Raw genomic sequence first — 23,675 nt, 5'->3', positions numbered from 1 at the left:
ACGGGGGTCCACCAGCGCCCAGGGAGGCTCTGCCCGGCCTGGTTAGGGTTCGGAAGCTGTGACCGGGCCCGGGGCTCATGCTCTGTCCCAGGGTGCAGGAGCCCCCCATCCTGCAAGCCAGCCAAGGGTCACGGCACTGGGGACGGGGATCCACGGGGCCCAGGGAGGCTCTCCCCAGCCTGGCTAGGGTTCGGAAGATGGGCCCGGGGCTCGTGCTCTGGTGGGCCCCGGGGTACTGGAGCCCTCCTCCTGCAAGCCAGCCGAGGGTCCAGGTGCTGGGGAAGGGAGGTCCACCGGTGTCCGGGGCAGGCTCGGCCTGGCTAGGGTTCGGAAGCTGTGACCGGGCCTGGGGCTCTTGCTCCGTCCCAGTGTCCCAGGGTGCAGGAGCCCCCATCCTGCAAGCCAGCTGAGGGTCCAGGCACTAGGGACAGGGGTCTACCGGGCCCTGGGGAGGCTCTCTCCAGCCTGGCTGCTTTCAGAAGCAGGGACCGGGCCAGGGAGTGGGGGTGGCTGGCTTTATCCGCTCCACTGGCAGAGTGGAGTTTTCTACCCACCACTAGTTTAGACCTGACCATATGCAAATCAGTCTTGACCCTGTGCCTCATGGGAAAGGTCCAGCTCGAACTGACAAGCCAAATCTTCCCTGGACTGGAAACAAGCATCCTAGGATTGGTTTCGGGGTTTCACCCCTCAACAGCCAGGGTAGCTTGAACGAGTAGCACAGTGATCCCTGAACCCACGTCTGGGCATACCCGGCGCAGTTAGGGGGAGGAAGCAAAGGACACACAATTGATGGATGGAATGCAGAACAAATCGAAACATGCGCCCCCAATCAAGAGATCTGGGTTAAATCTATCATTCTTTAGGCCACCATACCACCCCAGTTTATCTTGTCCATATGCAAATCAGTTTTGACCCTGTGCCTCATAGGAACAGTCCAGCCTGAACTGCAAAGCCTGGTCTTCTCTGGACAGGAAACAAGCATCCTAGGACAGGTTTCAGGGTTTCCCCCTCATCAGTCAAGATAGCTTGAATCCAGTAGCACAGTGAGCCTGGGACATATGTCTGGGCATACCCAGCGCACTTAGGGCGAGGAAGCAAAAGAAACACAATTGATGGACGGAATGCAGGACAAATCAAAACATTCACCCCCAGCGAAGAGATCTGGGTTAAATCCATCATTCTTTTGCTCACAATACCACCACAGTTTAGACCTGGCCATATGCAAATCCGTCTTGACCCTGTGCCTCATGGAAACAGTCCAGCCTGAACTGCCAACACAGGTGCTCCATGGACTGGAAAAAAACGTTTTTTAGGTTTTACCCTTCATTAGCCAGGTGAGCTTTAATCCATTGGAACAGGGAGCCCTGGACCCACGTCTGGGAAATCCCCACGCACTTAGGGCAAGGAAGCAAAAGACATGCACTTAGGGCGAGGAAGCAAAAGACACACAATTGATGGACTGAATGCAGAACAAATCAAAACATTCACCCCAAGTCAAGAGATCTGGGTTAAACCCATCATTCTTTTGCTCACCATGCACCCCAGTTTAGACCTGGCTATATGCAAATTAGTCTTGACCCTGCGCCTCATGGAAACAGTCCAGCTTGATGTGCCAAGCCAGGTCCTCCCTGGACTGGAAACAAGCATCCTAGGACCGGTTTCCAAGTGACACCCCTCATCAGCCAGGATAGCTTGAATCTAGTGGCACAGTGAGCATGGGACACACGTCTGGGCATACTCCGCTCACATAGGGCGTGAAAGCAAAAGAGACGCCATGGATGGGTGGAATGCAGAACAAATCAAAACATTCACCCCAGTCAAGAGATATGGGTTAAATCCACCATTCTTTTACTCACCTTGCCACCCCAGTTTAGACCTGGCTATATGCAAATTAGTCTTGACCCTGTGCCTCATGGAACCAGACAAGCTTGAACTGCAAAGCTTGGTCCTCCCTGGACCAGAAACAAGTACCCTAGGACCGATTTCGGGGTTTCAGCCCTCATCAGCCAGGATAGCTTGAATCCAGTCGCACAGTGATCCTGGGAACCACGTCTGGGCATACCCGGCGCACTTAGGACGAGGAAGCGAAAGACACACAATTGATGGACGGAATGAAGAACAAATCAAATCATTCACCCTCAGTCAAGAGATCTGTGTTAAATCCATCATTCCTTTGCTCACCATGCCACCCCAGTTTGGACCTGGCCATATGCAAATCAGTCTTGACCCTGTGCCTCATGGGAACAGTCCAGCCTGAAGTGCCAAGCCAGGTTCTCCCTGGACTGGAAACAAGCATCCGAGGACCGGTTTTGGGGTTTCACCCCTCATCAGCCAGGATAGCTTGAACCCAGTGGCACAGTGAGCCCAGGACCCACGTCTGGGCATCCCTGGCGCACTTAGGCCAAGGAAGCAAAATAAAACCAATTGATGGACGGAATGCAGAACACATCGAACATTCACCCCCAGTCAATAGATCTGGGTTAAATACAGCATTCTTTTGCTCACCATGCCACCCCACTTTAGCCCTGGCCATATGCAAATCAGTCTTGACCCAGCGCCTGATGGAAACAGTCCAGCCCGAACTGTCAAGTCAGGTCCTCCCTGGGTTGGAAACAAGCATCCTAGGACCAGTTTTGGGGTTTCACTCCTCATCAGCCAGGATAGCTTGAATCCAGCGGAACAATGAACCCAGGACCCACATCTAGGTATTCCAGGCGCAGTAGGGCGAGGAAGCAAAAGAAATGCACTTAGGGTGAGGAATAAAAAGACACACAATTGATGGATGGAATATAGAACAAATCAAAACATTCACCCCCTGTCAAGAGATCTGGGTTAGATCCATCATTCTTTTGCTCACCATACCACCCCAGTTTAGACCTGACCATATGCAAATCACTCTTGACCCTGTGCCTCATGGGAACAGTTCAGCCCGAACTGACAAGCCAAGTCTTCGCTGGATGGGAAACAAGCATCCTAGGACTGGTTTCAGGGTTTCCCCCTCATCAGTCAAGATAGCTTGAATCCAGTAGCACAGTGAGCCTGGATCCTATGTCTGGGCATACCCGGCACACTTAGGGCGAGGAAGCAAAAGAAACACAATTGATGGACAGAATGCAGCACAAATCAAAACATTCACCCCCAGCCAAGAGATCAGGGTTAAATCCATCATTCTTTTGCTCACAATACCACCACAGTTTAGACCTGGCCATATGCAAATCCGGCTTGACCCTGTGCCTCATGAAAACAGTCCAGCCTGAACTGCCAAGACAGGTGCTCCATGGACTGGAAACAAACCGTTTTTTAGGTTTCACCCTTCATCAGCCAGGTGAGCTTGAATCCATTGGAACAGGGAGCCCTGGACCCACGTCTGGACAAACCCCACGCACTTAGGGCAAGGAAGCAAAAGACACGCACTTAGGGCGAGGAAGGAAAAGACACACAATTGATGGACTGAATGCAGAACAAATCAAAACATTCACCCCAAGTCAAGAGTTCTGGGTTAAACCCATCATTCTTTTGCTCACCATGCCACCCTAGTTTAGACCTGGCTATATGCAAATCAGTCCTGACCCTGCGCCTCATGGAAACAGTCCAGCTTGATGTGCCAAGCCAGGTCCTCCCTGGACTGGAAACAAGCATCCTAGGACCGGTTTCCAAGTGTCACCCCTCATCAGCCAGGATAGCTTGAATCTAGTGGCACAGTGAGCATGGGACACACGTCTGGGCATACTCCGCTCACATAGGGCGTGAAAGCAAAAGAGACACCATTGATGGGTGGAATGCAGAACAAATCAAAACATTCACCCCAGTCAAGAGATATAGGTTAAATCCACCATTCTTTTGCTCACCTTGCCACCCCAGTTTGGACCTGGCTATATGCAAATTAGTCTTGACCCTGTGCCTCATAGAACCAGACAAGCTTGAACTGCAAAGCTTGGTCCTCCCTGGACCAGAAACAAGTACCCTAGGATCGATTTCGGGGTTTCAGCCCTCATCAGCCAGGATAGCTTGAATCCATTGGAACAGGGAGCCCTGGACTGACGTCTGGGAAAACCCCACACACTTGGGGCAAGGAAGCAAAAGACACGCACTTAGGGCGAGGAAGCAAAAGACATAATTGATGGATGGAATGCAGAACAAATCACAACATTCACCCCCAGTCAAGAGATCTGGGTTAAATCCATTATTCTTTTGCTCACCATACCACCCCAATTTAGACCTGACCATATGCAAATGCAAATCAAGATAGCTTGAATCCAGTAGCACAGTGGTCTCACGTCTGGGCATATCCGGCGCACTTATGGGGGGGAAGCAAAAGAGACCCAATTGATTGTGTAGAATGCAGAATGTGACAAGTTGGCCTGGTATATGCTGTCCACTAGTTATATTGGGCACCTTGCACCAGTCCAAACAACCCCTTATTGATGATAGGTTACAGACAACCTTATTTGAAAGCTATCCTAGTGGTAGCTATGGAGAGAGGCCTTCAGGCTAAGTCTTGAAGGAATGTAAAGCAGCTTTTTTTACCAGTCTATAATCTCTTGAATGGCTAAATGAAAGGAGACCTAAGGTACATGAAATGCATTTAGAGAGGAAGCAGCTAGGCTGGGTTTCTGGATAGTAGTCGAAAAACAGTGAAACATCAGCAAAAAGTGGGGGTAATCATAAGAAGCAGAGCCTACTCTCCTACACTACTGCCCCAAACGCAGGGACATTAAACTAACCTTGACCAGTTGAGTCTTCATGTTCTAAGTGGAAATATCTGGAGAGTCCATCTGCATTGGCATGGTTACTCCCAGGTCTATGTTCCACTGTATAGTCCATCCCCTGGAGGGAAATGGACTACCTTAAAATGTTGGGGTATTTCACCCTTCATCTGTTTTAGCCATAAGAGGGGCTTATGGTCTGTCTGAACAATGAAGTGAGTGGATTGGGACCTTAAACTGCCCGTCAAGGTAGCTGAGGCAAAGGACTGGGCAGGACAGCGGTTGGTCGAGCCTACAATCCCCGGAACACCTCGCGTGCAGGAAGCACGTAAAGCAAATGCGCCGTCGGAGCCTGGACGACGCCGGGCTGGGCCCACTTTCTAACTCCTGCATCTAGTTAAGAAAATAGGCTTAGCCCCAGGTCAGCGTGGGACACCTAATAAGTTGGTGCAACCGGTGGGACAAGCGTGGAAACAAGTGTAATAACCCATAAATATTTTACCTATCTGGCCCTCTTGACCAACACCTTGAAAGTGGGACCCCCCGGGTGTCAATTAAAACTTGAGAGAGGGGTTGCTAGAAAATTGGCGTTGAAAGCCACAATGAGTACTAGAGGTGCAGTAACCCCTGCGAAGCCCCAGATGACAGGGAAGATAGTGAATACCCTGGATTTTTTCCTGACCAGAGCGACAAATATCTTGAAAAATGAGATAGCGATGACCGAGCGCCGTCTCTCGGCAGAATTTTTACCCCGGAAAAGATCTTCGCTAGGAACATTCGCAAATAATATTGGTTTAGGTGGCCACGAGATTATCGAAATGGCCTCGGAGGAAGCTATAGTGGTGGCCCTGGAGGATGTGACATTGCAAATCCCCGAATTAATATCACCCAGTGAGAACATACAGAAGACCTCCACAAGGGCCCAAACCAGGAAAAAATCCCAGGAAAGCAAACTGGACACGGGGCAAAAAGAAAGCAGGGAGGGTGTCCGCAAAGGGCAAATGCAGCAAAAGTTTCCAAATTTCAATAAGATTAAAAGTATGTGTGAGGATGGGGGAGATGTTGAGGGGGGAGTAGTCATGGTGAGATGAATATTTCAAATAATGTAAATCCAGCTACAAATCTTGGTCTCGACGAAGCATCATGGCTTGGATTTGAAACGCTGGTTTCCTCATTGTTAAATCCGATCATAGAAAGGCTGACCCAGATGGACCAAAAAATTAGTGGTCTCGGGGTGCACATATTGGAACTACATAATACAACGGAAGCACTAAGGAAAAACATACAGAGGCAGGATCCCCCCTCCTCAACCCCGGCCATGGAAGTGAGGCAAACTGATCATAGATTTAGTAGATCAAGAGGGTCTAATCTAGACTCAAACACCTCAGAAGACCTGAATGCAAAGACGCCAGGGGGCCACAAAGACAAGAACCTAGTGTAGAAGTGGACCTCAGCTAGGCCTACCAGTGCAAGGGGTTCGCCCTTCTCTGCACAGAGTCCTCAGCCCAATAGGAAGAAGTTGGCACAGAAACTGGAATAGAAAATACAAAGTTGAATAAACCTCATGAGGTGGAACTACATTCACACAGCACCCTTCGGTATTGAATGAAGTAGCACACCGAACAGAAGGAGCATGGTCCTTTTATACCCACACAGGGGCTCAAAAGAGGGCGGTACAAGTACAGGAGAAGGTTTTATGTACATATAAGGTCATATAGAAATGCACAGTCGACAAGTAGGAGGAGTTAACAGTTTGCCAATGCTAGTAAATACATCCTGACAGTTACATACTACTAACAGCTGCAAGGACAGCTGAAAACTCACTGGGCATGTGCGAAGGTGGAAGATGCTAAATATAGTTCGTTTCTAGGCAGATTACAAGAGCAATCAACACTGAGGGAGGACAGAGCACATGGTGAGCATGTGGCAGCACATGGCAAACAAAATGGCTGCCAGAAATACAAAATGGATTCCACAAAATGGACAAGATAGCCTCTAAATACTAGATGGCTTCCGCTAATGGTAAGCCAATCGCTGCCAATTTACAACAGACGACCCTTTTAGCATTAGCTGAAGACATTTGTTCCTCTGGGGTAATTGAAATATGCATCCCGTAAATCTATTAGCATTATTTTGGCCACCTCTTTATTCAACATTTGTTGGGCCTTTGTTTCTGCAACATTCCTTTTGACAGGTATACAGGCAGAGATGCAAATGGAGCAAAGCATTGGACCACATTGGATTCATACACAGCATGTAAAAAGTATCGTAATCATTACACACAGGATAGTCAGTAGCTTCCAGCCCCAAGCAGAAACAAGAGACCAAAACCATCCAGCAAAAGTCCAAGTATCAGTCTCTGGATGAATTTCTGCAGCAATCTTATGCAGTTTTGATATTGCGTCATATACTGAAGGTGAGTGATCCGGTATGAATACTCAACAGCTGCTACCGATGATGTGACATGCACCACCTCGATCAGCCAGAACCACATCTAGAACCATTCGGTTCTGGAGAGCTACAATCCTTGCAATTTGCAGCTCCTCCGTAATGTTTCCAAGTGCCATAGCTGTCTGATTGGTAACAGCTTCCACAACTCTATTCAATCATCTTATTTTCCTACTGTTTAATGCAGCACCCACAAAGAAGAACAAAGCTAAATTAAAATCGACATATTGTTGCAGAGTGGTATCAGTTTGGTCTACTTCGTCAGCACTTAATGTTCTTTTGTATCTATTTCTAGAGATATCGTCGAATAATTTAAGGTCCCGGTGGTATGATGCAGGTGCCAGAAACACAGGGGGCAATAGAAAGGACACATAGCACACACCTGACCACCCAGCAGGTAGTTGATAATATCCGTGGCTACCACAGATAAAGTAGGTATTATGTGAGGCTATAAAACTACTGTTATTTACACCTTCAATAGTCAGAATTACAGTACATTCACTTTTCCCCACTGGAATTCTTCCAATACTGCTTACACATAGATCTGCTTTAGCTCTAGTAACAGAAATCACAAATTGTTCATTACTGGTAAAAGTGCTCATATTTGTGAAGACATATGGTGTTGAAATATTGTCCGGTTGATACTCTTCCCATTCCTATTTGGTCCCTTTGGCTTGAAGATAACCATCTTTATCTTGGTAGCATACTTTATTAAGGCGAAAACGAAGCCCGCCTACTGTACGTCTTCCAGATGCAAACAAAAGCGCATACCAAGCTTGACAAGAACCATTATGAGAAAAGGGATGAGGAATAAAAGGTATTCCTCCTTTCTTTTGATGTGCAGGTATCATCCCACACACCCAACAGTTGGTAGTATTTGTGGCATGATGAGTATGATGCAACATCTGGATAAAGGTATTATTTAAATAAGATTGTCGATGCTTCTGCTCATGGTAGGGAAGCGTAAAGTAGTGGTGTTCAACTGATACTGGAGTAGTGGCGATCAAAGGCTCTCAAGCAGGAGCCACTTTCTCAATGAACCAGGTTATTACTGCTACAGCCACCATAGCAACAACAAACCCTATAGCACAAATGATCTTTCTCTTAACAACAGTTGATCTCATTGTGGACATGATCAGTTTGTCGTTGAAAACAATCGTTTGAGCTCTTATCCCTGGGCAGCCATTGGTTTCTTCACCGAGGGTCAAGACGGGTGTCGCTACACTATACATGACTGATCCCCCCCCTTGCCACATCAGAATTCCGTTGCTCAACCAGTCTATTTCGACGATGCAGGCTCTTTCCGTTGTCTCAGTTGGTATCGGGATACTCCAGGAATCATGTGGTCCGGGAAGACTTCCTCAGGTTCGTCAGGTGATATGGCTTGGCCTCTCTCTGTATCCAGGATGTCCCGATGGTCGCTTAAGGCAGCAGGATCAACCAAGGTAGACGGCATTTTCTTGCAGTGGGTGGAGTGCACCCAGTTCCTCCTGTTCGTCACTCGGACCGCAGTTCTCGTTGAAAGGAGCACCTGCTCCGGGCCGCGCCACCTCGGCTCCAAGCTGCTCGACCTCTGGAATGATCGGATCATCACCTGGTCTCCAGGTCGAAGTCCATGGCCTTCACCTGCAGACTTATCAGGAAGAGCTTCTCGAACCTGTTGATGAATAGAAATCAAACTGTCAGTCAATTGTGATAGGTAGTCACTCATCAACACACATGGTACATCATGTATGGGACGTGGTTTAGGAATTCCCCAAATGTTCATAGGCCTTCCAAACACCACCTCATATGGTGTAAGACCAGATCACGAATGTGGCACTGATCTAATGGACAACAATGCCAAAGGTAATGCGTCTGTCCAATTCAAGGATGTGGAAGCCAGTATTTTCGCCAGTTTCAATTTAAGTGTGGCGTTCTACCTTTCCACTAGCCCTGCTGATTGTGGATGGAAAGCAGCATGAAATTTCTGCTTTATCCCTAATCCCTTCAGGACATATTCGACAACTTGCCCAATAAAATGGGGTCCGTTATCCCTCCACAGAAGTTTACAAACACCAAATCTAGGGAAGAATGCCTTCAAAAGCACCTTTGCTGTAGTGAGAGCTGTATTGTCCTTCGTAGGGTATACCTCTATCCATTTACGGAAGGCACATACCACTACCAAAACATACTTTAAGTTATTACAGCGCTCAAGCTGGATGGAATCCATTTGCAAAACTTCAAAAGGTGCGGTTGGCGTAGTAAACCCTCCTGTAGGAGTTTGTGTCCCTTTACCAGGATTATGCTGAAGACAAATCAGACAAGACTGCACCATCTTTTTAGCTGTGCCGGCAATTTCTGGATGCTCCCAAACTTGCGTGAGCAATTTCGTTATTGAGGAGGCTCCAACATGTGCCGTGTCAGGACCCACGGAACAGCGCACCGCCGGCCAGGACTTACTGAGGGCCGAGTACGTTTCACAGACAGACTACACATCCCGACGGGCGTTGCGAGAGACGCAGCACGTGACTCGCGTCACGCCCGTCGAGAACGTAAGAGGGGAAAGGTCGAATCCATCGGAGCCGATAATTCTTGTATCCCGAAGCGACCAGGAAGCACGGTGTATCGGTGACGGGAAACGGAGCCAGCACGAGAGAGTAGGAAGCGGTACGCCGGAGTCCCCGGAGTCATAACTACCGAGGTAGGCGTGTTGTCAGCCGACTTCTCCTTTCGGCTCTGCCACGAGCTAAACCGAGAGATGAAGTCTCAGTAAACCTTATCCGTTGAAGGGAAGCTCCCGGAACATTTGCATTTGAATCGCCCCTCTGTTGGAGAGACCGGCGGGTCTCATGCAGAGGAGCAGTGACAAAACCTTGGCCAAAGTCCACGTACAGTAAACGCATGCAAACAAACAAGTCAGTTTGTGGCGTGTGAGAGAACCAAAGGAACTGGAATCCTATGGGGGCAAGGCACAGCCTGTGGGTACCTAGTCTTGTGTAACTAAAAGTCGTACGCCCTCAAGAGTGCTGAAACGAATGAGGGGAGTAAGGTGGTGAATAGAGAATATTGCTGGCATAGTGAGTCGGGCGATCAAACAAGCCCCCACCGCCAGTCTTCATAAATGTTTCTTTTCTATTTCCATTCAGACATACGAGAGAGCCTCGTCCAGACAGGGTGGTGACAACTCCGGTGGCTTAGAACATAAAAAGGTTTCGCAAGTGGGTACATGTAAACAGAAGGTTCTGCAGAGATGTGATGTTCTCAGTGTTGGCGCTGCAGCGATACTTTATACATCTGTTCTCCCTTTTGTATTTGTATTAGTTGCCTGAGACCACTGGTCACTGCCTCTTACTCTCCCATATATGTCTGTGACGTACCTTCTTTTACTTTACAGCTGAGGGGACAATCTAGGTTTGCAAACGCTGTTGGTTAGATAACGCAAGTGTTTCCTTTTACCAGGAACAGGGTCTCATAGGTGTCTTGTGTTCTTTGCTTTTCAGATCTCCCTCCCTGCAGTCCCCATCCTTTCCTTCCCCCGCTCGATCACCCCAAAAGTCCGTGTACACACACACGCCGGACTTGGGGTCATCCAGAGGTGGGCCCCCCTAGAGCATCAACACAGCCCCGGGGACATCGGAACGGAGGAACCTGACATGCCGGCCCATGTGCCATATGAATCATAGGTTGTAAATAGGCTGTAGGCAATCTCCACTTGCTCATCTCTTTATTCCTCCAACAGCCCTCATCGTCCAATGTTCCCTCCTTAGACCATTGCTCAATTTCTTCTGCAGAAGCAGATCTCTGCATATCTAGCACTTCCTGTCTGGTATCATGCCAGCGTTCAGCCTGTGACTTCACTACATACATAGACATGGCGCTTCGCTGCATTGTAGTTTCACGGGCTGTTTGGTCTGCAAAAGCATTGCCTTGTCCTATCTTAACAATTACTTTTTTATGTGCGCTACAGTTAACAATTGCTATTCTCTTCGGATATGTTAAAGCAGTCTAGAGATTTTGTACTAATTCTCCATGCATTATTTGCATCCTGTGGGATGTAAGAAAGCCCCTCTCCTTCCAGAGTAGCCCAAAATCATGAGCCACTCCGAAAGCATAGCGGCTATCTGTATAAATGTTCACAGATAAGTCAGTACTAAGTTCACACGCTCGTGTCCATGCTATTAGCTCAGCTGCCTGAGCTGACTTCTGTGGAATACGAGCTGTCTCAACTACCATCTGAAGTGTTGTAATTGCATATGCAGCTGACGTTGTACCATCTGGTAACTTCAAACATGACCCATCAACCCATAGTTCCCCATCAACACTTGAAAGTGGCGTGTCTTGCAAATCGACACAACCCTTTGTCTGTTCCTCAGTAAGGAATATACAATCATGAGACTCCTGTGACGGAGTCACCGGGTATGGCAACAAAGTGGCTGGGTTTAGTGTCGCACATCTCTTCAGTGTAATGTGAGGGGCCAACAATGTCAATTTGTATCCTGTTAGATGAGCACTAGTTAAATGCTGTGTCTTCGTCTGATTTAAAAGGGCATCAACCGCATGGGGTACTAGCACCAACAGCTAATGTGACAAAACTATCCCTTCACGCTGACGTATTGACACAGCTGTTGCTGCAACTGAACGGAAGCATCCAGGTAACGCACAAGCAACAGAATCAAGTACTGCTGAAAAATATGCACAGGGACGCTGTTTGTCACCGTGTGTCTGCACTAAAACTGACAATGCGCATCCATCTTTCTCATGTACATAGAGTGTAAAAGGCTTCGTATAATCTGGAGTACCTAACACTGGTGCTGAACAAAGAGCTTGTCGTAACTGTCGGAAAGCAGTCTCACATTCATCTGTCCATGGGAGGGGCATTGGAGTATCTTTAGTCAAAAGTGCTAGCAAGGGTTTAACAATGTGTGAAAACCCTAATATCAATTGCCTACAAAAAGAAGCAAGACCAATGAATACACGGACATCTTTCTGAGTACGGGGCACTGGTGTGTCTAAAATAGCTTGAATGCGATCTGGTGTGAGTGCACGTCCCTCCTTAGACAGAAGGTGACCTAAGTAGGTTACCTTCGGTCTACAATATTGCAATTTCTTTCGTGACACTTTGTGATGATGGAAAGCAAGAAAAGAAAGCAAGGACAAAGTACATTTTTCACACTGTTCAGGGGTATCAGCTGCCAACAAGATGTCATTGACATATTGTATGAGAGCCACACCTTCAGGCAAAACGAAAGAATCAAGTTGTCTTTTTAATGCTTGACTGTAAATACTAGGATACTCAGTATAGCCTTGAGGAACTCTACAAAATCCATACGATCGATTATTCAAAGTAAAACCGAACAAATATCGGCTATCAGGATGAATAGGGATCGAAAAGAAAGCATTCTTCAAGTCTTTCACAGAGAATGTAGTTGCTGTCGGAGGAACCAAAGTAAGAAGTGTTATGTCAGAAACCACAGGGTATTGTGGTACTACAATCTTGTTAACTTCTCACAAATCAATAATGAATCAGTAAATCCTAGTGTCAGTATCTTTTTTCAGAATAGGAAGAATCAGACTGTTACAAACATTGTAAGGAACTTCCTCAACAACCCCCACTTCAATGAGATCATGGACAATACGTATTAGTGCTTCTTCGCCTTCCTGTGAAACTTTGTACTGAGGCAAACGTGGCAGCACAGCGCCCTCCTTGACCCTAATATGTACTGGTGGAATAACCATTTGCCCTACATCAGTGTCTGAAGTAGCCCACAAAGTACTAGGGAGTGAAGCTAATGCAATATCCTCTTTAAAAAGACAAGCTCTCTCCGTCAAAGGATGGTTGTCATTCAAGATAACATGTACACCTTCTGGAGAACATCGTATCGTAGCCCTGAAATACTTGAGCATATCAAGACCCACAATATTGTCTGGTGTATTCGGGGAAAGCAAAAATGGACATGGAGCAGTAAATTTATCAACATGGAATGCAAGTGGTTGTGACAGTGGGCCAAGGGAAGGGGTTCCATCGAAATCTATCGATGTAATGGTTAAGCCAGACAGGGGAGCCCTTGGAACCAATTGTTTAGACAAGGTGCCACGAGTAGCTCCTGTATCAACCAGAAACTGATCAGTAGAACCCAAAACATGTGCTGTAACTTAGGGACCCCTCTGATCTACTGGAACTTCATCTGATTCCTTACCCCATCCTAGGCAATCCTATGCATAAGCAGAATCTTGAAAATCAGACGGCACATAGTCGGACATTTGATATTGGTTCCTTCTATCAAAAGTGTTAAACCCATCCTTCCCACGTATATTAGCATCAAACCTAGCACGATCACCTGTGCTTCCTCTAGGCCCTGAATATCCTGAATGATTTCTCATTTGTCCCCGACCACGTGGACACTGCTGAGCACGCAGTGCTGGACAATCGGAAGCCCAATGCCCAAATTTCTTACAGTACGCGCACTGGTCAGCAGACAAATTCGAACGAGTATAAGAAGGGAAAGACGAACCATAAGATCCACGTCCACCTCCATCACTACCTCTAAAAGGCGGACCATAAGCCCGAGCCAACATAACCTTCGTTTTTAATTCTTTAGCCTTCTTATCCTCATTACCCTTTGCGTCTAATTCCTGGCGTTCATAATACTGAGCCATAGTCAAGAGAGAAACCGGAGAAGAGGTAGTCCATAAACTCTCACTAGCTTTCAGGCGACTAGCTATTCCTGGCAACAGGTTTGCGACATATTTATCGACAAACAGATGTCTGCCTGTGTCATCCGTCAATGACTGCCCGCTAAAATCCTGGAATGCTTCTTCAAAGCTTGTAAAGAAATCAGAGACCGATTCATCCGCCTTTTGCTTACAAGACGCTAAAACAGTCCAATCTATCTTTTTAGGGGGAATAATCGTTTTTAACTTAACTAATATAGCTGCGGGAAGATCTAAAATTAACTGACATGGCTTCTGTGTGGGTTCCCTTTCTACATCCATTTGTTCTAAGTCTTTCCATAACGCCCCAAAAGCTGCACGATCATCAATTTTACGAACAGTTCTCCACATATCAGGCGGTAATATCAATCCGAAAAATAGATGAATATCAGGCAAAGTCATAGTACAAGAGCTAATAGCACCCTCAACTTTCTCATAAAAGCGGCTGGATTTTTCCACGGAACAGGCAATGCAGTTTTAAGTGCCATGACATCCGTCCTATTCCAAGGAGTGTAAACCCAATTATAAATAAAATAACCCTTTGCATCGAGAGAAGCCTTATCATCACTTGTACCCATTCCTTTAGGTGGAACATACAAAGGCGCGGCCTCCCGCATAGGTTCCGCATGAACTATCATAGTCTTATCTGTTCTGAAGATAGAAGCTTGTGCCATGCAGGTCTGAGATGTCTGTGCAGCTACGTCTGCAGCCTTTTTCTCCTCTCGCAAACGGACTGCATCAACACGCAGTTTAACCAAATGCCTGATTGTATCAGTCACCTGGGAGAAAACAAAAAGACCATCACGCATATGCTTACAATTATCTGCTACATCTTCGGGCTCTAACTCCTCAGAATATTTCCTAAACAGCTCAAGGACCTCTTCGGCAAACACCTCAGTAAAATACAGCTGCTCCCTTTCCGGCCACCCTTTCATACTATCTAGAAGTTCAGAGGCGGGGGCAGTGCTACGAACTGCTTTACGAGCAGCAGATCTAAGCTGGGACGCACGCTCAGCGGTCAACATAGAACAAGTTTCTCGTGCCTTGTGTTCCTCCGAACCGGAGTCCTTATCTGACTCATGAGGGGCAGAAGGAACAATATACGGAGGTGGAGGACGATCTAATAATAAGAAATCATCTTGTGGTTTATTAAGTATAGGATAAAGGGGCCGCCGAACAGCGTATTGGCCAGTTACCTGTAAATTGCGCTCCCTATCTTCTCTCTCTTTTAACTCTGTTATTTCTTTGTTTTTCAACTCTAATGCTTTCGCATAAATGTTCTTTCGCTGTTCTTTTTTAATCAAGGCTTGCTCACGCTTCATTCGTTCATGCACTTCTTTCTCCCACATTCGTACACAGTCAAACATATCTTGCCTAGTCTTTCGCTTAAACATACATTGTTCCACATACTCAATCTTTCGTAAATCAAATGACCCATGCATAGGCCAATGCAACTCAGGATCCTTACGAGTGGATTTATTCCATAATGTGCTGTACATTATAGAAGAAAGACCATACTTAATATACATATCCCTATTAGGCGTCCCCTCCGGGGGGGGGGCGGTTGTGCTTCATCGAGTCTCAAATTGGTACCACTACAAAAGCAACACATCCTACGAAGTGTGCTAAAAACAGGCATGCCAAAAATAGTGCAGAATATGCAGTATTATAATCAAAGTAGCACTTAAGGTACCTTTAGTATGATGTGCCTTTCAAATCAATTCTCCTCAGTATCTGCCTATATAAATTGTAATTTATATATGAATCACATAGAAATTCAAGTTGGCCAACACAAATTCCAAAATACAAAAGCCGCAGTAAGTGTTACTTAACTACCTTACCAATCCCAGGCATAAAAACCAACAGCAAGCGCCGCAGAACGACTCTTACCAATCACTTGGTGTCCAGGTTCCAACTGCCAAGTTCTAAAATCGACCAAATGGTCACTGCACGGCGAATCAACAGAAGAGATATCAGTCGAGGACCGGCCCCACCTGGATGGTCAGATCAGAAAGAATGGAAAAACGCAGTGGTTGCCAAGACTCGGGTCTCATCGGGCAGCGATCGCGTCCAGAGCGAGATTCCAATCCTTCGTCGCGACCAATCCTTTGGGCATCCGAGTCGCCGATGAGCCCCACTTGTCGGGCACCAATTTGTAGAAGTGGACCTCAGCTAGGCCTACCAGTGCAAGGGGTTAGCCCTTCTCTGCCCAATCGGAAGAAGTTGGCACAGAAACTGGAATAGAAAATACAAAGTTTAATAAACCTCATGAGGTGGACCTACATTCACACAGCACCCTTCGGTATTGAATGAAGTAGCACACCGAACAGAAGGAGCATGGTCCTTTTATACCCACACAGGGGCTCAAAAGAGGGCGGTACAAGTACAGGAGAAGGTTTTATGTACATATAAGGTCATATAGAAATGCACAGTCGACAAGTAGGAGGAGTTAACAGTTTGCCAATGCTAGTAAACACATCCTGACAGTTACATACTACTAACAGCTGCAAGTACAGCTGAAAACTCACTGGGCATGTGCGAAGGTGGAAGATGCTAAATATAGTTCGTTTCTAGGCAGATTACAAGAGCAGTCAACACTGAGGGAGGACAGAGCACATGGTGAGCACGTGGCAGCACATGGCAAACAAAATGGCTGCCAGAAATACCAAATGGATTCCACTAAATGGACAAGATAGCCTCTAAATACTAGATGGCTTCCGCTAATGCTAAGCCAATCGCTGCCAATTTACAACACTAGGATATAATAATAATAGAGCTACCAGTCTACTGGGAATGGATGAGGCACCAACGCTAGCGGGTCAACGTGGGATGCTGTATGGAGGGAAACAGGTTTGACTAAGGGGCGGGTGGTGAGGATGGATCAAACTCTACATCTCCCACCAGCAGCGGCACCTCTGGTCCTAATATTGGGAAATGTTCCTCAGTTAAGGAGGGATCAAGATGAGTCTACCCCACAGTTGATATCGAAAGCCCTTCATTGGTTAAATCAAACTCTAAATAAAACAGGAGCGTTGGGAGGGATGGTAGCAAATCAAATATTGATGGCAAGAAGGGTTGCATGGGTGGGGCCCACAAGTAAGCATTGCGAGGGGCACTGTGTGGTTGTGAATTTTAATAGTAGGCATGTAGCAGGTTCTATTTTAACACATTTAGGCCAGATGTCCCCAAGTATTTCCAACATTGTACCTTTACCTCTGGGTTATTTTTATAGGCCACCCAGAGCACAGAGAATGCAGCCACAGATGCTGTATACTGCCGATCAGGGCACGAACCCCCAGCGAGGTGATGGTACTAGGCGCTTATTAGTTATGAACCATCAGAACCGTTTTGCACCTCTATCTGATTTAGAGGAGTGTGATTGACTCCAAGCCAACTGTGCTGAAAGTAATCTAGAGGGCCAGGCACCGCTAACTAATAACAACGTAAATGATATCTCGTGTCAACCCCCACTGGGACTGAGGGCTCAAAGGGACAATCTAAACATTGCCTCCTGGAACGCTGCAGTGCAGGATTATCAAATAAGCTGAGTGACAATGGGTGGTTGAAGGAGTGGCAGGATCACCAGATAGTGTGCCTTCAAGAAACTTGGGCTACGGACCAGGTCTTTGTAAATGGCTATAGATCCTTCCAAACCAAAGCAACTCCATCTCTTTCAGGGAGGGTAAAAGGGGGTTTATTAACCTTAATTCAGAATGATCTATTGATCACTGTGACAATGCAGAATAATCATAACTCAAATTTTCATATTCTAATACTGCAAGAAGGGATATGGCTGCTAGTCAACTATTACAATAATAGATTCGGACCACTGATGCATCATCTGGTGGGGGAGGTTGAGAACGAGATTACTACAATACTGTACAAGACCAGAAGGGTTATCAACAACATAATATGGAAGGGGGACTTTAACATACACCCCTGTAAAAACAAAGTACCCTCTATATGTGGCGTGGTAGATGCAAGGGGCAATGCAACCCATCATTTTGCACATGATGAGTATGGGGATAGACTAAACCAGGGGGTCACAGAGTTAAATATGGACATGGTATGTCAAGACACCCCAGGGACTGGAAGCATCGCGAAAACATTTAGGAGGAACGAAGTGGAGACAACGCTTTATTATATTCTGTTAACCCCTTCACTAAGCCGTACGGTATGTAAGGTTAGCTATGTCTTTAACATCTATAGCGACCATGCCATAGTTTCATTTGAGCTGAAGTCTGCCCACCAAGTGAGACAGCTTACTAGAAATGTCGGTAACCCCGTAGTAGGAAGAAGAAACGATCCCTTCTGATGTAGTTCAGGCTTTCAGTGGAATCTTGCGAAACATTAAAAGAGCACTATTACTAAGGCCAAAAAAAGCGCTAAAGAAGTTGAGAAAGGGTGGTTTGACGCTGCTTGTATAAAGGCAAGGGCTACTCTGCATAGAGAGCTTAAGGTTAAACCTAGAAACCTGGCCCATATAAATAGTCTGCGTGCTGCATATAAAGAAGCTAGGAAAACCAGAGAGAGGGAGATCAGGGTAAAACTATGGGCAGACCTAGGGAGAGCCCCCCAATTAGGGAACAGCTCGGAGTTTTGGAGATTGATAAATGCCCCGTATTTTAAAACCGCAATTGACCCGTCCCTAGACATAAACGTGGGAGAGGATGCCTGGGTCTGTCACTTTGAATATATTCAACCGGGTCCTAAAAGGCCAGAAATGGAGTTTCACTGGGAATAACTCTTGACAGTAACCTCAATATGCAAAAACACATCAGCAATGCTACAAACGGAGCTAACTACCAGATAAACACACTGAGGAAGATGAAACCTTTTCTACCAAGTAAGGACTTCAAGCAAGATGTACAAGCACTAGTTATCCCCAGAGTGGAGTACGGAAGCGTCTCGCTTTGTGGCCTTCCCATAGCAACCACGGCACCGCTAAGAGCATCAATCAATGCCGCAGCGAGACTCATCACTGGTTCTAAAAGAAATGTACACATCTCACCGGACCTCAAAGCACTGACCCCAGTGATATAAGACCACGGAGCAACACGGAGGTACATGGAAGTGAAGAATGATCCTGAAAATCTGACTAAACCAGGCACCCTCCCCTCCAGTGTGTGCTCATGAAGCTTGAACATTACGCCTAACTAAAATACCAATTTGGTCTTATATCACTGGGGTCATTGTACCCTTGTTCACAGATCTACAAAACCTTTAAAGGTCTGGTGTATCAGAATAATAGGCCTACAAACCATATTACTAATTCTATTGAGTGCAATAGGGATTACTAATTGTCGGTCCTGATGAGTAAAGCAGTGGGGACTGCTTACGAAACATGTTGACCCAGTAGGTAGCCACAAATTTGTGACACCTCCTACACTCTTCCCCATTTTTAACGCTCCCAGCTAGAGAACCGAATAACATTGTTTTTTCTACTAGCCAGGGTCCTTTTAATTTTTATATCTTACACATAACCCTAACACTCACATCCCTTCACTACACATAGCCTATCTATTCATAACAACAGTGCTCCCACGTATTCGTAGGTAGTAGCACGCCCCGCCCCGTAGAGGGACGGGAAGACCCCCATGATGAAGCATGACACTATGGGATTCATAGTGTGTGAGGGGTATTTTAAAAACACAGTGTTTTCCGTGACACCTCATGGATCCATGGGACCAACTATATCAATCCCCACCCTCTCAAAGGGAACCCCCACCACAGGTAGTGGTATCGGGGGGGCCTTTGTGGTTCCACCTGCCTTCCCACTGGCTTGACATGTGACACAGGAGCTACAAAACTCCTTGGTGACTTCAGACATGTGGGGCCAATGAAAGTGAGGAACAATTCTGTCCCAAGTCTTGTTTTGGCCCAGGTGTCCTGCTAGGGGAATGTCATGGGCTAGTGTTAATAGGAAGCCCCTAAACTTCAGAGGTATTACCAACCTCCTGGTGGCACCAGGCTTGGGGGTCTCTACTCGCTGAATATAGGAGTCCATCATCCAAATGGACTTTATGGGATCCACTAGCATTCCCAGCAGCCACATCAACAGCTTGCTTTCTGATGGGTTCAAGAGAAGGGCAGCTTTGCTGCTCCTGGCTCAGATCTCCCCTGAAAGGGCCCCCTGTTCCCATGAACTCAACCTGATCAGGCTCAAGCTCCTCTGGGACAGTTCCTTCTTCAGGACTAAGATCATCTCCCTCAGGAGGCTGATCTGTATTCGGAGTCAGGGGGTAACCCAATTCCTCTTCCTTTTGGGAGACACCTGGTCCATTCTTCCAGGCTCCAGGACCTGTTCAGTGTTAGACATTTTGGCCTGTGACCTGGTCACAGCAGATGATGTGCAGGGATCCCTAGCATTTCTGCATGTGTCATGAACCCCACATCTGCCCAAGCTGAAGTTTTTAGATCATTGCCAAGCAAGCATTCAACAGGGAGGTCTGCACTTACTTGAGGCCAGTTAACCCTCCCTAGGAGAAATTAACAACTACCAAGGAATGGTCTGTCCTGACATTGCTAGCATTGGTCACTTGGTACATTTCACCAAGTATAATCTGCTCAGGAGCCACGAGATCTTTTGTCACCATTGTGACTCTTGCTCTTGTGTCCCTGAATGCCAAAGCCTCTTTACCATTTATTAAGGCTGCTGTCTGTATTTGCCCAAGTTACTGGGACTCACAAAGGAGGGCATGTCCATGCCTCCATCACAGATCAGGAAAGCCTGAGTTGGAACTCTGACTAGGCCGGAGTCCATCTCAGAACCCAGGGTTAACCCTACTACACCCTTATTCTGAGTACCACCAATTGTAGCTGCACTAGGGGGAACAGTTGTCTTAGGGGCGATGGTGGCTGGAATTGAGTCTTTGGACTTTGTACAGTAACTAGTCCAATGGGTTTTCTGTTTACAGATTTTACACCATGGTTTCTTTTGGCCTTTACCTTTGTTAGATTGGGACTCCCCCTGAAGAAGATTGTTGGGGACCTTGTGAAGACTTCTGCTCTTTACCCTTGTCCCCATCCTTGTCAGAGTTCTTAGAATCTTGCTTCTTTGGGTCACCACCTTGGTTCTGAACCTTCTGCCTCACCATGGTTCTGACCCATTTGTCTGCCTTCTTTCCCAATTCTTGGGGAGAGGTCAGATCAGAGTCCACCAGGTACTGATGCAACAGCTGATTTTTACAATTATTAAGGATTTGCTCCCTCATAATTAAGTTGTATAAATCTTTTGAAATCACACACCTTACTGCCAAGTAACCAGCCCTTTAGAGCCTTAGTAGCACCATCTACAAAGTCCACCCTGTCTTGATTCTGTGCCTTTTGGGTATCTCTGAACTTTAACCTATATTGTTCAGTGGTTAGGCCAAACCCTTTAATCAGTGCACTTTTCAAGATTTGGTAATCATCAGCATCCTCTTCTCTTACAGTGAGGAGCTTATCTCTACCTTTGTCTGCAAAGGAGAGCCACAAGATTGCTGCCCACTGCTCCTGGGGGACCCTTTGAACTTTACAGGCCCTTTCCAGTGCAGTAATCCATTTGTGGATGTCATCCCCACTCTGGTAGGGAGGGACAATCTTGTTTAGGTTTCTATGGTCATGAGACCTCTCCCTAACAATTTTCTTCTAGCTTTCTGAAGGTCTAGGGACGCCCTTTCAAAGGCTATCTGCTCTCTTCTGATTCTAAGCTGAGCTTTCTCATACTTGAGCAGTCTCTCTTTGCTCTCATGAGAGAATTCCCTCCTATGAGAGGAAACATAGGTCCCTATGGAGGTGTCAGAATGGTTAGACTCCTGGGAAGGAGATCATGACCATCTAGGCACACTCCCAACTCTCCCAGGTGGAGTAAAGAGAGGGCCATTGTGGCCATCTTCCTCATCTTCTAGAGGAGTTGCATTGTCCAGGTTAAGATCATTGTCATCTTCATGGTCAGCTTCAGAGGTCAAGTCATGGGTATCTTCACCCCTAGGCCTTTCCTCATCTGTTGCCCCATCCACTCTGCCTACCCCATCAGACCCTGAGGACTTTTTCAGATCATCTAAGAGGAGTACCTCTATGAGACGTTGGGTGTTTTCACTTTTTCCTGTCTTCAACTTCCTAGTACTACGCAATGCTCTCAATTCCAAGAATGGGAGTTTGTCATACTTGGAGGCTAGAAGCCCACTGGCTTCTGGCAGGGACCCACTGGTTCCTGGCCTTGAAGACCTCACTATTGAGGTGTGGTGTATGCACTTACCTACTCTAGTGTGGCCTATTAAACTCTCTTGAGTTGTAGAAAGGGTGTGCTAAGCCCTTGACACACAACTCTAAGTTCAGTAGAACTTACTGTAATTTAAGCTTGATTTATATGTGCCTCAGGTACCTTTAGTGGTTTTCAGTTAGTCACTCACTTGAGATTATCTGGTAAAACAATGGCAAGCTTAAATCCCAACCGCATGCACACCAATGTGAGTAGTTGGCCTGGTATATGCTGTCCACTAGTTATAGTGGGCACCTTGCACCAGTCAAAACAACCCCTTATTGATGATAGGTTAAAGGCAAACCTTATTTGAAAGCTATCCTAGTGGTAGCTATGGAGAGCAGCCTACAGGCTAAGTCTTGAAGGAATGTAAAGCAGCTTGTTTTACCAGTCGATGATCTCTTGAATGGCTAAATGAAAGGAGACCACACCAGGCATATATGTAAAATATATGTATTTATTTCTAAACACACCCTACTAGTCTCTTTATGAGGCCTGATGTCAAAGCACATATGTTACACTTCAAATATCACAGTAAATTAGCACGATATACGATAGGCCCTAGGGGCAAACCAAACCATATATTAAGAAAGTGGTATAAGAACCACGACTTGACTAGACACAAGGCCTAGAGCCTGTAGAATCACTGGGACCCCAAGGAACCACCCAAGGTAGTGACACAGGGGACCCACAGGGAACGTGTGCAGTGTGAGAACACAGCTGCGAGCTCCGCTAGCTTCTATGGGGAAAGTCGCGGTTGAAAATTTAAAGTTTAAGGACACTTAGGAGTGGACTAGGAACAAACCCTTTTGGACTTAGATGGTTCTAGGGCCAACACCCACGGGAGCACCGGAGTACTCGTGTTACCTCACCCAGGGAAGCCGGGTGCATAGGTGTCAAATGGTGTTGGTTCGCGTCGTCGTTTTCAATGGCAGCTTGCAGAAAAGTGCTGCTGCCGGGAAGATGAGAAGTGTCCGAAGAGATCCAAGCCTGGATCAAAGATGTGAAGAATCTGAAAGCAGAGGGGACAGAGTCTGGGTCACTTGCCAGTGACCAGGGGCACGATAGTCGAATGCCCACCGATGTCGGGTGCTTCAGGTGTGAGGAGGGGAAGCGTGACTCTTCATCCATGAGGACCATGAGGCATTGAGGATGACCAGGAGCTGGATTTGAGCTGTCCCATGAAGGATGTCGAGTTCTGCAGTGTCGGTGCCCAGATTGGACATAACAAGCCTTGGCAACAGCAACCCACGCAGGAAGAGGAAAGATGCTTCGGTGCGGACCAGCAGGGTCCTGGAGACTCCTCAAGCAATGGTGAGTCAGGGCACATCTGGAGCAACCAAGAAAGCCCAAATAAAGTTAAAGTTGCCTTCACAGGGACCCACGAGTCAACAGACCAGGGATCGTGAACGAACCTCGAGCGAAAACACGAAGGCTGGGCTAAGGGAACACTCGTGGAGTGTAGGCCAGCAATATTTGATGTAAAAGGAGCTCGGGGTCTGGGCTACAAGTAACCCAATGCACAGCCTCTAAGGACATTGAGAAGCTGATGCACTTGCAAATGTGCACGGTGTCCTGGGGTT

This window comes from Triturus cristatus, chromosome 9 (genome assembly GCF_964204655.1).
Source record: "Triturus cristatus chromosome 9, aTriCri1.1, whole genome shotgun sequence".
NCBI classification, from domain to species: domain Eukaryota; kingdom Metazoa; phylum Chordata; class Amphibia; order Caudata; family Salamandridae; genus Triturus; species Triturus cristatus.
Note: the sequence above shows the minus strand (reverse complement) of the source record.